Source organism: Rattus norvegicus, chromosome 4, assembly GCF_036323735.1.
Source record: "Rattus norvegicus strain BN/NHsdMcwi chromosome 4, GRCr8, whole genome shotgun sequence".
NCBI lineage: Eukaryota > Metazoa > Chordata > Mammalia > Rodentia > Muridae > Rattus > Rattus norvegicus.
The window spans coordinates 90,909,290-90,923,389 of record NC_086022.1 but is presented as its reverse complement, the minus strand read 5'-3'; positions in this window follow the sequence as shown (position 1 = coordinate 90,923,389).

Sequence of the window (14,100 nt, the reverse complement as noted above, 5' to 3'; positions counted from 1 at the left end):
GGTCCTGCCCCTGTTTCTAAGTCTCTTTGCCCAGAGGACACAGATGGCACTAGGCAATTTCCTCTTGGGCCAGAAATGTGGGCAGAAAGTAGTTGCCTTCTCTGAGTTCTCAGGAGTATCTGTACTTTTGAGGGTCCAGCTCTCTCCCACCCAGAATTTGGGAACAGGGAGCTGTGGGACCAGTTCAGATCAGTTCAGGGCACAGGCAAAAACCAGCCAATATTTTTCTTAACAACCAAGTAATAGTCCATTGTGTAAATATACCACATTTTCTTTATCCATTCTTTTGTTGAGGAAATGTACATTACTTCCAATTTCTGGATAATCAATCAATCAATCAACATGGTTGAGCAAGGTTCTAAGTTGTAGGTTGAAAAATTCTTTGAATATATGCCCAAGAGTTGTAAGGCTGGATATTGTGGAAATTTAATTCCTATCTTTATAAGAACCACCACACTGATTTTCATAACGGCTGTATGAGTTTGCACTCTTACCAGGAATGCATGAGTATTCCTCTTACTCCACATCATCATCAACATGAGCTCTCTCTCACTTGCTTTGTTGATCTTAGTCATTTTAATGGTGGAAAATAAATCTCAATGTAGTTTTGATTTATATTTCCTGATAGTTAAGAATGCTGTATCCACATTTAATGAGATGATAATTTTGGTTTTCTTTTGGTTTGGTTATATAGTGGATTATATTTGTTGATCTTTGTGTATTGAACTATCCTTGCATCAGCAGTATGGAGCCTACTTGATCAGTAGGAAGTCCTTTGTATGTGTTCTTCAATTTGGTTTACAAAGTTTTATTACATATTTTATATCTGTATTCATATGGAACTTGTTTTGTAATTTCTTTTTCTTCTTCTGTTGGGCCTTTGTGTGCTATCAAGTTAACTGAGACCTCTTAGAATAAATTGGTCAGTGCTCCCTCTTTCTATTTTCTCATGTAATTTGTGTAGTACTGACATGAATTCTTCTTTGAAAGTGCAGAAACAATCTGGCCATGTTGTTTTGTTTTGTGACTGCTTCTATTTCTATAGGTGATTTAGGTCTTTTAAAATTGCTTATCTAATCCTGAGTTAACGTTTGTAGGTGGTATGAACCCAGAAAACTATCCATTTCTTTTAGACTTTCCAATTTGGTTCAGTATATGTTTTTAAAGTATGTTCTTATGGTTCTCTGGATTTCCTCACTGCCTGTTGTTATATTCCTCTTTTAATTTTTGATGTTGCTAATTTGTATATTTTCTCTTTATACATTGAGTGAAACTGGATATGGCTTTGTTGCTCTTGCTGATTTTCTTAGAGAATTAACTCATTGCTTTTTTATTTTTTTATTTTTGCTTTGTGCTCTTTGTTCTTATTTTATTGATTTTATCCCTGAGTTTTTTTGTTTTTAAGTCTACTCCTTTGTGGGATGATTTCTTCTTTTGTTCTAAAGATTTCAGATGTCATTTTAAGTTCCCATTATGAGAATCTCCATAGAATTTTTGGAGTCACTTAGTCCTATGAACTTGCCTCTTAGAACCATTTCATTGTGTCCCAAATGATGGATATGATTCATTTTCATTCAATTCTAGAAAGTCTTTAGTTCTTTCGATATTTCTGCCTTGACCCATTTTTCATTCAGGAGATGCTTGTTCAGTTTAATGAGTTTGTAAGCTTCCTCTTGTTGTCCGTGGTGGTTTGATAGGATAAATCTAAATTTTCTTGTACCTGTTGAGATTTTGCTTTGTGTATGAAGAGTATGAAGTCAATTTTGGAGACAGTTCAATGAAGTGTAGAGAAAAAAAAAACTATGATTTTTTGGTATATGTTTGGCTGAAATATTCTGTAAATATCTGTTAGTTCCATTTGGTTTATGTCTGCTACATCTAGCATTATTGAAGAGTTCTACTATCAGTATATAAAAGTCAACATAGGATTTACTTTGTACTGTTCATTTTACAAACTTGGGTGCCCTTTTGTTTGGAACATAAATTTTAAGAATTGAACATTTTATTTTTATTATCAATATCAATATCGATATTATTATTAATTATTTCTAATCTAGACATTACCCTCTCTACCATTCCCTACTCCCACAATTCCTCATTACATTCCTCCTCCCCATTGTCTCCTAGAGGATGTTTCCCCACCCCTAGGCCTCCTGACTCCCTGGGACCTCAAGTCTCTCAAAGAGTAGGCATATCTTCTTCCACTGAGACCAGACCATGCAGTTCTTTGCTATATATGTGTCATGGGCCACAGATCAGCTTCTGTATGCTGCCTAGTTGGTGGCACATGGTCTAGGTACTCCCAGGGACCTGGGTTACTTGAGACAGCTGGTCTTCCTATGGGGCCACCCTTCTTTTCTGCTTCTTTCATCCTTCTTCTAATTCAATCATATGGGTCCCTGTAATCAGTCCAATGGTTGGGTGTTAAGTTTCTACATCTGTTACAGTCAGCTACATACTGGGCCTCTCAGAGGACAGTCATGCTAGGTTCCTGCCTTTAAGCAAACCATAGCATCAGTGATAGTGTCAGGTCTTGGTGTCTCCCCATGACATGGATCCCCAGTTGGGTTGGTCTGTAGTACTGACATGAATTCTTCTTTGAAAGTGCAGAAACAATCTGGCCATGTTGTTTTGTTTTGTGACTGCTTCTATTTCTATAGGTGATTTAGGTCTTTTAAAATTGCTTATCTAATCCTGAGTTAACGTTTGTAGGTGGTATGAACCCAGAAAACTATCCATTTCTTTTAGACTTTCCAATTTGGTTCAGTATATGTTTTTAAAGTATGTTCTTATGGTTCTCTGGATTTCCTCACTGCCTGTTGTTATATTCCTCTTTTAATTTTTGATGTTGCTAATTTGTATATTTTCTCTTTATACATTGAGTGAAACTGGATATGGCTTTGTTGCTCTTGCTGATTTTCTTAGAGAATTAACTCATCGGGTTGGTCTCTGGACCACCTTTCCCTCAGTCTCTTCTCAACTTTTGTCCCTGCAGTTCTTTTAAACAGGAAAAGTTCTGGGTCAGAAATTATGATTGTGGGTTGGTAAAGCCATCCCTCCTCTTGAGGCCGTGTCTATGTACTGGAGGTGAACTCTAAGTTCTCTCTCTCTATTGTTGTGTATCTCATCTATGATCATCATCCCCATTTAGTCCCAAGAGTCTCTTACCTCCCTGGTCTCTGGTACTTTCTAAAGGGTGTCCCCACCTCCTACCTTCTGAGGCTGTGTATTTTCCTTTACTCTGCTGGTCCTCTGAACTTCTCTCCTGCTGCTCCCCCACCTATTTACCTGATCCTGCTCCCCATTTTCTCCTTTGTGTCCTCTATTTCACCGCTCTCTGACTCTAGTGATTATTTTCTCCTCCTTCGAAGTGGTATTGAAGGATCCTCACTTGGCTGTCTGTTTATTAAACTTCTTAAGTTTTGTGGGTTGAATCCTGGATATTCTGAACTTTTTGGATAATACCCACTTATTAGCGAGCACATTCCATCTATGACCTTTTGGGTCTGGGTTTCCTCACTCAAGATGATATTTTCTAGTTCCATCCATTTGTCTGCAAACCTGATGTTTTCCACATTCTTAATAGCAGAAGGGTAAATGAACAACATTTTCTGTATCCATTCTTCCTTTGAGAGACATTTGGGTTGTTTCCAGCTTCTGGCTATTACAAATCAGGCCACTATGAACATCTTGGAGGGCATGTCTCTATGGTATTGCGGGACATCTATTAAGTATATGGACAAGAGTGGTATAGCTGGGTCTTCAGGGTGGTCTACTTCCAGTTTTCTGAGGAACCACTAAATTGATTTCCAGAGTGTGTACCAGTATGCAATCCTAACAGCAATGGAAGAGTATTTCTCTTTCTCTACATCCTCAACAGCAGGTTCTGTCACCTGAGTTTTTGATCTGAGTCATTCTGATTGGTGTAAAGTGGAGCCTCAGGGTCATTTTGATTTCCATTTTTCTGATGACTAAGAGCTTTGAACATTTTTTTTGAAGTGCTTTTCAGCCACTCAAGATTTCTGTGTTCTGAATTCTCTGTTTAGCTGTGCACACCATTTTAAAATTGGGTTATTTGAGGTTTTGGACGTTCTTAATGGATTTTTCCTTTGATGAGTATGTATTGTTCTTTGTTACCTCTTCTGATTAGTTTTGGTTTGAAGTCTCTTTTGTTAGATATTAAATTGGTTTCACCAGCTTTTCAAGTGTCCATTTACTTGGAGTAACTTCCTATCTTTCTATCTTTCTTTCCGTCTGTCTTTCTGTCTTTCTTTCCTTACTTTTTTTTTAAGAGGTCTTTTCTGATCCACTGTAAATGGGATCAGAAAGGAATGGAAAACCACAGACTACAGAGGGACTTATTTCTAGAGAAGCAGGAGAGTTGTGGTTCTGAATGCCCTGGAAAAAAGAATTTCTTAGGTAGGCAGGGGTTACCTGATGGCACTGGGGTAGAGGGCAAAGCATTGAATTGTGAAAGCAAGGTTACAAGAGGAAAATTCTGGGAGGCCCAAAACTAGTTGGAAACAGGAGGCAAGGAAGACTGCCACCAATCTTCTGCTGCAGAAATGGGGGTATGAATGGGAGATTGAATGGAACAAACAAAAATAAAATAAAATAAAATATTTAAACCACTAAGAAATAGAATAGAAAACTGAAATAGAGACATGTTAAAATTTGATGCTGGTTGGTGTTCAATACAACCAATATGCCTGTAGATGTTTCTGCATATTTTATATGTGAACTCTAACCTTATAGTGCAAAAGCTGAGAGAAGTTACTAGGGTATGATATGGCTAGCTTGACTACAGCTAGTCCACTGGGGAATCCAAGAGCCAGGAAGCCTTCTTCCACACCTCCCATCCGTTTTTCATTTTCAGCTGCTACTTTGGTCACTGAAGGCATAATTATAGGACTCATGCTGAGTTGCCCAATTTGTGAACAGATGATTGCTTGGACTCTGTAGAATTTAAGTTGTTGATTCTTTTAGCCCAACAGTGACAATAATAACTTTTCCCAGTGGACTCTCATAGTGTATGGTCATATTGTTTTTGGACCTAGTGAGTCCTGAGTTCCTATATTGGCCATCTTAATGGCACTCATTTATGGGATGATGTCACAGGTGAGGCAGGTATAAGATAGAAGGAGTCCTGTCATGGGACTAGAAGGAAGGGTGGGTGGGAGAAAAGTTTGAAGGAAGAGGAGGAGACTGGGATGGAAAGAAGGAAGAAACAGGAGGGACAGGGGGAGAAGCCGTGGCAGGACAATATGGGAGGTGATGTTAAGATTCCACTATGCATATTGACAGGTAGTTATTAATGTTTTTAAGGGATGTATGTGTATTGGACTTTGTATGTTTGGGTGGACAATTATATCTTATCAATTGGGCCAAAGCTTATTGTGTTCATGTAACGATTTAAGTTTAAGAAAGTGTGCGGCATCTGATCTGGGCCGCCACAGAGTTGGGATGTGTGTTTCTGGCATGGAAACCTGCCTTGGGACCTAGATAGGTAGAGAGATTGCTGCCAGGCTCAGAGAGAGGCCTTTGCCAGTGTGATATGGAATGAAGCAGAGAAGGTGAGACGCTTTGCTGATTGAGAATTAAGATATCCAGCAGATATCTTGGGGCACCACGGTGCCGGACCTAGTGGGGATAAAATAAAACCTTACTATTTTTTATTTTTACAACATCACCCATTTTTCTCTGGAATATTGGAACTCTGGGCATTCATATGGGTCACACTACCTCTCAGACATAGATTCCCATATTTGCCTAATATCATCAGCTAACTGCTTGTTCCCCCAGCCATTTTTGCTTGGCATTGGGTATTTCACTGTCTACTCTTGTAAAACCTCTCTGGGCTGATTGTCAACCTCTATGTCTATACAACATATGTTTCCTTCTGAATGAGGGTTTTAAAACCAGTCCTGAGCTCCTTCATGCTTTCTTAGGTTGATATGAGATAAAGCTAGGCAAATTTGAGAAGGCTTAGAGTGTATTATATATAGCTACTTTTTGTCCCTACAGTGTGGAACATCTCTATAATCTGAGGCCACCCATCTTTGTCCTCCATCTGAAAATGTAGAAAATATTCTGTTGCTGCAAACTTGAGGTTTGCTAGAGAGAGTATCCATGTAGAAAAGCCACATTCTTATTTATGGTTTCTAAGACAATGGGCCTCTGCTATGTTTGAAAACCTGGGAACGCCAAATATGCATTTTGCAAGTAATCTAAAGAATAAGTAGGTTCTTTGTGGGGGTAAATACATGATAAAGGTGGCAGGATCATGAGCAGAGTAAGTGATCTGAGAAAGTGACATCATGATAAGGTTTCATACATGAGCTAGGAAGTAGACTAAGCAGACAAGGAAACTCACAAAATCTTTAATTTGGACTTCTAGCCTTCTGAGCTATGAGAAAACAATTTCTCTTTCTGAGAAAAATCCTCTTTATGGAGGATTGGTTTCATTTTATTAAGAGCCTATTGGAGTGAGTTTACCTCTTTCTTCCATGTATAGTGTTCATTACTCACTTCTGTTCTACATAACCAATGTCCCAGTTTATTTTGTTACAACAGCCTATATGGGCTCAGATAGTCCCAGATAAGCACAGTGTGCACCTTCCAGGTGGCAACTTCTACTAGCGTAGACTTCCAGTCTGTCTGTTCCCCTGGAAACACCGCAGTCTGAAGGCAGAGAAAAATTTATAAGGGACACTCTTGGAGGCCTACAGCCACTGCAAGCTCAGTGGACTTGGGACCCATTACCCCCCAAATATACCACCCCCAGAATTTAATCACTCTTCTGGCCAGCACCTTCTGACAAGCCAGCTTGTCACATACCCTGAAGACGCCACAGCCTGAAGGTATCCCAGGAGTTCTGCTGCACACAGGAAAACTGGGCAACTGACCCCACAGTCTGAATGCCTCCCTGGAGAACACCTATAAACAGGGCAACAGCTTATCTGCTTTCCTGAAGACCCAAAACTATAAAGGCCTCCCAGGAGATCTGCTGTAGCCAGGGCAACAAGTTAGAAGCTTCTCTGCCCCTCTAAAGGCCCCACTGTCTGAAGCACCCACAGAAGGTCTTCTACAGTCTGGGCTACAGACCTACTAAACACCTGAAGCAACCCAGTGATACAAGAGGCAGGTTCCAGACAGACGCCCAGATCAGAAAATATCAGGGATAAGCAGATGGCAAGACGCAAACATAAGACCATCAGCAACAGAAGCCAATATACTTTGGCATCAACAGAACCCAGTTCTCCCACCACAGCAAGCCCTGGATGCACCAACAGACATGAAAATCAGGAAGCTGAACTAAAATTCTATCTCATGAAGATAATAGAATGATTTAAGGAGAATATAAATAACTCCCAGAAAGAAATACAGAAAAACACAAGAGGTAAAAACCCTTAAAGAGGAAACAAATTCCTTAAATATAGGAAAACAGAATCAAACAGATGAAGGAATTGAACAAAGTAGACCAAGATCTAAACATGGAAGTAGAACCAACAAAGAAAACAAACATGGAGGCAACCCTAGAAATGAAAAATTTACTATAGAGCTCAGGAAATACAGATGTACGAGTCTCCAACAGAATACAAGAGAGAGAAGAGAGAATCTCAGGTGTAGAAGATACTTTAGAAGATATTGACAAAACTGTGAGAGTAAATTCAAAACATAAAACACTCCTAACCCAAAACATCCAGGAAATCCAAGACAATGAAAAGGGCAAATCTAAGCATAATAATAATAGAGGAGAGCAAATATTTCCCACTCAGAGAACCTGAGAATATTTACAACAAAATCATAGAAGAAAACTTCCCCAACCTAAAGAAAGAGATGGTCATAAATGTTCAAGAAGCCTATACAACACCAAATAAATTGGATCAGAAAAGAAAACCCTCTTCTTACATAGTAATCAAACTATAGCGTGTAGTAAAAATTAAAGGTACCATCCCAAGCTGGTGCCAGCTATTCTCTGACCCGAGTGGTCTCACCACTCCATGGTTAGCACCATGTATTGCTGGGTATTCTGCTCACATTTCCATCCATTTGCACCCTGTGGTTAGCAGTCACAAATCTATCTAACCTGGTAAAATCAAAACCCTATAGGCTTGTAATTCATCAATCAAATTTATATCCATAAATTCTCACCCCACAAAATGTCCATGCAATGAACTCAGAACCAATTTATATTGATATAAATTGCCTATCTCTATAAGAAGAACTGTCCTGTAATAATCCATCCCTTATGAGATATTCGAAGCTATTTAAATCCATGTAGAATCTGGATCATCTTTTTCTTCCTCCATCTTCCTTCCTCCCCTCTCTCCTATATCTCCTGCCTCTCAAAAACTCCAAGCCTACCCTCCTTTTCTACTGTTCAAACACAGGCTCCAGGTTTGACTTTCACCTATCCTTACCTGCTTACAGACAGCAATCTACACTTCCCACCATTTTCTGTCCAGTTAAAAGGTCATTTTCTCTCATATATAGATTGAGCATAACTATTACCATTCTGTAATTTATAAAGTATAAGATACACCTAAAACTCAGTTGATTTTTGTCAATTAAATAGAACACTGTTATCTATCCTAACTTTAAAAAGGGCTAAAATCCATGTTATGTTCTGGTTCGCTTGTATACTATCTTAAAACTATCCTCTTAATATAGTCTCTCAATGCTAAATAGACAGAGTTGGCTATTACACTATAACTAGTCTTTCAATTCTGTCAGACATTTGAAAATGACCAATAGTGTCTGAAGAAATAGGAATCCTAACACAGCTTGCAGAATTGAGGCAAACTGTAGAGACAGCTGCTTATCTATACAGCCCTAGTATGTGAGGAAGATGAAGCAGCAGTCTTCAGCCTTCTGATCAAGGACATCTGACAGACCTTGAAAAACAGGAATTATTAAGGACTAGGTTTTTCTATCTTGACAGAACTAAGCTGTCCTAAATTATAATTTGTGTCCTTTCAAGAACACTACAGATTTGTAGGAGAAATAGGCAATTTCTGCCTAGTGGTCACCTAGCTACAATGTACAAAGTAGAGATGCTCAATTTTCTTCTTTGAATCCACAAAAGGGGACCCACTAGGAGCAGATATATCTCAACAACAAAAGAATAAATAAAATTAAATGACACATTTGTGGATTTCAGATGTTTTTGTAAACTATCTATTTATGTAAAATAATCTGGACAGCTGTCCATTAACTATTCTCAGCTATTTCTAATTGAAATATCTTGAAAACACCCTAACAGTAAACTCAGAGCCATGAATTTACTATCTGGCCCTTAACTCAAATGATTAAGCATCTCAGATCAGTTTGTAATGGCATTTATTATAAGGACTGGTCCAAGCCTTGTATTTTTAAATGCATTGTAATGACACAATGCCTATATGAGAGTAAGAATCTTAATCCAAATTTTATAGCAACAAGAAATTCATACCAATGAAAAACTTAAAAATTGTAGCTAAATTTCTAACTATAGGCTAGGTATCTTTAATTTCTAGAGGATACTTGCCTGCCAGTTTGTATGTTGCCCAGAACAACAAAAGAATGGTTAAAAAAGAAGCCTCAACAAATACAAGAGAATAGAAATAATCCCAATGCATCCTATCAGATCACCACTGAATAAGGCTAGATTTCCTTAATAACAAAAACAATAGAAATCTCACATACCCATGGAAACTGAACAACTGAATGATAACTTGGTTAGGGAAGAAATTAAAGACATTTTAGAATTTAATGAAAATGAAGGTATCATATACCCAAACTTATGGGACACAATGAAAGTAGTGCTAAGAGGAAAATTTATAGCACTAAGTGCTCTGGTAAAGAAATTGGAAAGATCATACACTTGCAGCTTAACAGCAAACCTGAGAGCTCTAAAACAAAAAGAAGCAAACACACCCAAGAGGAGTAGACAGTAGGAAATAGTCAAACTCAGGGCCTAAATCAGCTAAATAGAAACAAAGAGAACTATAGAAAGAAAAAAAAAAAACCAAAAGCTGCTTCTTTGAGAGAATCAAGTTAATTAAACCCCTTGCCTAATTAACTAAACGGTCCAGAGACAGTATCCAAATTAACAAAATCAGAAATAAAAAGAGACATATAATCGCAGAAATTGAGAAAGTCCAAAAAATCATCAGATTCTACTATGAAAGTCTACAGTCAACAAAACTGGAAAATCTAGATGAAATGGATGATTATCTAGACAGATACCACATACCAAAGTTAAATCAAGAGCAGGTAAACCATCTCAACAGGTCCATATCCCCTAAGGAAATAGAAGTCATTAAAAACCTCCAAAAATAATAATAAAATAAATGCCCAGGGCCAGATGGCTTTAGAGCAGAATTCTACCAGACCTTCAAAGAAGAGCTAACACCAAGATTCCTCAAACTATTCAATAAGTTAGAAAAGGAACACAACCTAATTCATACTATGAAGCCCCAATTACTCTGATACCTAAGCACACAAGCACTTAACGAAAAAAAAAAAAAAAAGGAACTTCAGACCAATTTTGCTTATGAATATTGATGTAAAAATACTCAATAAAATTCTGGAAACCAAATCCAAGAACACGTCAAAATCATCATTCACCATGATCAAATAGACTTCATTCCAGGGATGCAAGGTTGATTCAATATATGAAAATCCATTAACATAATCCACTATATAAACACACTCAAGGTAAAAAAAAACTACATGATCATTTCATTAGCTGCTGAGAAAGCATTTGACAAATTGAACACCCCTTCATGTTAAATGTATTGGAGATATCAGGAATTCAAGCCCCATACCTAAACATAATAGCAGCAATATACAGCAAACCAACAGCCAATATCAAATTAAATGGAGAGATACTGGAAGCAATCCCACTAAAATTGGGAACAAGATAAAGATGCCCACTCTCTTCATATCTATTCAACACAGTACTTGAAGTTATAGCTAGCGCAATATGACAACAAAAGAAGCAGATACAAATTGGCAAAGAAGGAATAAAGGTATCGCTATTTGTAGAGGGTGTGATAGTATACATAAGTGACCCTAAAAATTCTGTCAGAAAATTTCAGCAGCTGATAAATAGCTTTAGAAAAGTGGCTGGATATAAAATTAACACAAAGAAATCAATAGCCTTCCTGTTATACAAATGATGAACACACTGAGGAAGAAATTAAGGAAACAATGCCCATTACAATAGTCACAAAGAAAATAATATATATAATATATATAATATATCTAAGCAAACAAGTGGAAGATTTACATGACAAGAACTTCAAGAGTCTCAAGAAAGAAGATCTCAGAAAATGTGAAGATCTCCCAGGATCATGGAGTGGCAGAATTTGCATAGTAAAAATGGTCATCTTACCAAAAACAATCTTCAGATCCAACACAATCCCCACCAAAATCCCAAAACACTTTTTTAAAGACATGGAAAGAGCAATTCTAACATTCTTTTGGAAAAGTAAAAAAAAAAAAAAAAAAGACTAGAAAAAAACAATTCTTAACCATAAAGGAACTTCTTGGGTAATCACCATCCCTGACCTCAAGCTATTCTAGAGCAATAGTGATAAAAATGCATGGTATTGGTGCAGAGACAGACATATTGATCAATAGAATAGAATTGAAGACAGAAATAAAAACACACACTTATGGACATTTAATCTTTGACAAAGAACACAAAAATAGACACGACGGAAAAAAAGACAGCATCTTCAATAAATGTTGCTGGTTGAACTGGCTATCTAAATGTAAAAAAATGTAAATAGAACCATATTTGTTACCTTGCCCAAAGTTCAAGTCAAGTGGCACAAGAACATAAAACTAGGTACACTGAATCTAGTATAAAAAAAAAAAGTGAGAAAGTGCCTTGAACTCATTGGCACAGGAGGAAATTTCCTAAACAGAACTCTAATGTCTCAGTCTCTAAGATCAAGAATTGATAAATGGGACCTCATGAAACTGGAAAGTTTTTGTATGGTGAAAGATATAGCCAATAGGAAAAATTGACCACCTAGAGATTGTGAAAATGTCTTCACTAACTCCACATCTGATAGAGGGATAATATCCAAAATATGGAAAGAACTCAAGAAGGTAAACACCAAGAAACTAAACAACCCAATCAAAAAATGGGGGTATAGAACTAAATAGAGAATTTACAGCAGAAGAATCTCAAATAGCTGAGAAGCACTTAAAAATGTTCAAAGTCCTTAGTTATCAGGGAAATGCAAATCCAAATGGCTCTGAGACTCCACCTTACACCAATCAAAGTGGCTAAGATAAAAAACTCAGGTGACAGCACACATTGGCAAGGATATGGAGGTGGGATTGCAAACTCATAAAATCACTCAAGAAATCCATCTGGAAGTTCCTCAGAAAACTAGAAATAGATATACCTGAATACAAAGCTATACCACTCTTGGTCATATACCCAAAAATGCCCCAGCATGCCAAAGGGGCATGTGTTCCACAATGCTCCTAGTAGCCTTATTTGTGATAGCCAAAAGTTGAAAACAACCCAGAAGACTGACAACAGAAGAATGGATACAGAAAATATGGTTAATTTACACAACAGAATATTACTCATCTATTAAGAGCATGGATATCACGAGCTCTGCAGGCAAATAGATGGAACTAGAAAATATTAATCTGAGTGAGGTAACTCAGACCCAAAATGATATGCATAGTATGTTCTCACTAATAAGTAAATATTAGCCAGAAAATGTACAGAATTCCCTGAGGTTCAGTCCATTATCATCAAGGCAGTAGCATGACAGCATCCAGGCAGGCACTGTGCAGGAGGAGCTGAGTTCTATATCTTCACCTGAAGGAAGCCAGGAACAGACTGAACATCCTCAGGCAACTAGGATGAGGGTCTCCACGCCCATCCCACAATGACACACTTCCTCCAACAAGGCCACACTTTCTGGTAATACCACTCCCTGGGCGACTCCCTGGGGTAAGCATATACAAACCATCACATTCCACTCCATAGGCTTGTTCAAACACATGAGTTTATGGAGGCCATACCTAAACATAATATAATAAAAATATACATTTAGTCCAACTTCCAAAGTCCCCATAGTCTATAGTAGTATCATAAATGTTAGAAGTTCAAAGTACAAAATTTCTTCTGAGATCCAATCAATCACTTGACTGTAATCCCTGAACTAAGACAGACAACCAGCTGGGCAAATTCCAGACTCTGCCATCTCCATATCTGATGTCAAAGCTATCTTCAGATCTTCAACTCCCTTTTCATCTTTGTTGACTGGAACAAACTTTTTTCTCCTGGTTCCACTTCCTGTTAGCAGCTTTCCTCAGCAAATAACCTGTGGCTCTGGCATCTTTAACATTGTTGGGTCTCCAAGGCAGATTGTTTCAATGTCTTGGATCTACACATGATTCTCCAAAGAGCTGACTTCACTTCTCCATCTCTGCCCTCTGTAGCATTCAAGCTGATCCACTCCACTGCCTCAGCTCTTCTTGGTGATCATCCCATGATACTGGCATCCCCAATATGCTGGGGACTTCTGCTGCAACTATGCTTCAGGAGTAGCCTCTCACAGGCTCTCTTCATGGTGCCAAGCCTCAACTTCTTTGCATCACTCCTTCTGTCCTGGACCATCAATTGCAACTGAGGCTGCACCTTCACCAATGGCCTTCCATGGCCTCTTACAGTAGCCAGCCTCAGCTGTTCTTCATGACGCTTTTACGCCTTCAAAACCAGTACCATGTGGGGAACTCTTATACATTACCAAATACAGCTGCAGCATGCCGAAAACCTTGGTTATTTCTGGAACACAGCTTCTTTGTGCTCTCAAAGAAAACATTTCCCAGATGATTTCACCTCAGTGAAGCTGATCTCTTTCTTAGCTCCAGCTAACCAGCATCAATTGTCCCAGTAGTCTCCTTCTCCTCGTGAATATAAAGCCAGAGACACATGGTTGAAGCTGCTGGGTTCTGCTGCTTGCAGGAGCTGGAACACGCCCCCCTTATTCTATTACATTATCACTAGCTTCCTCTTTTCTAATTCCTTTGCTGCCTAAGCTTGGCCATCCTGGATCTTGCTCTGTAGAGGGACCTTAG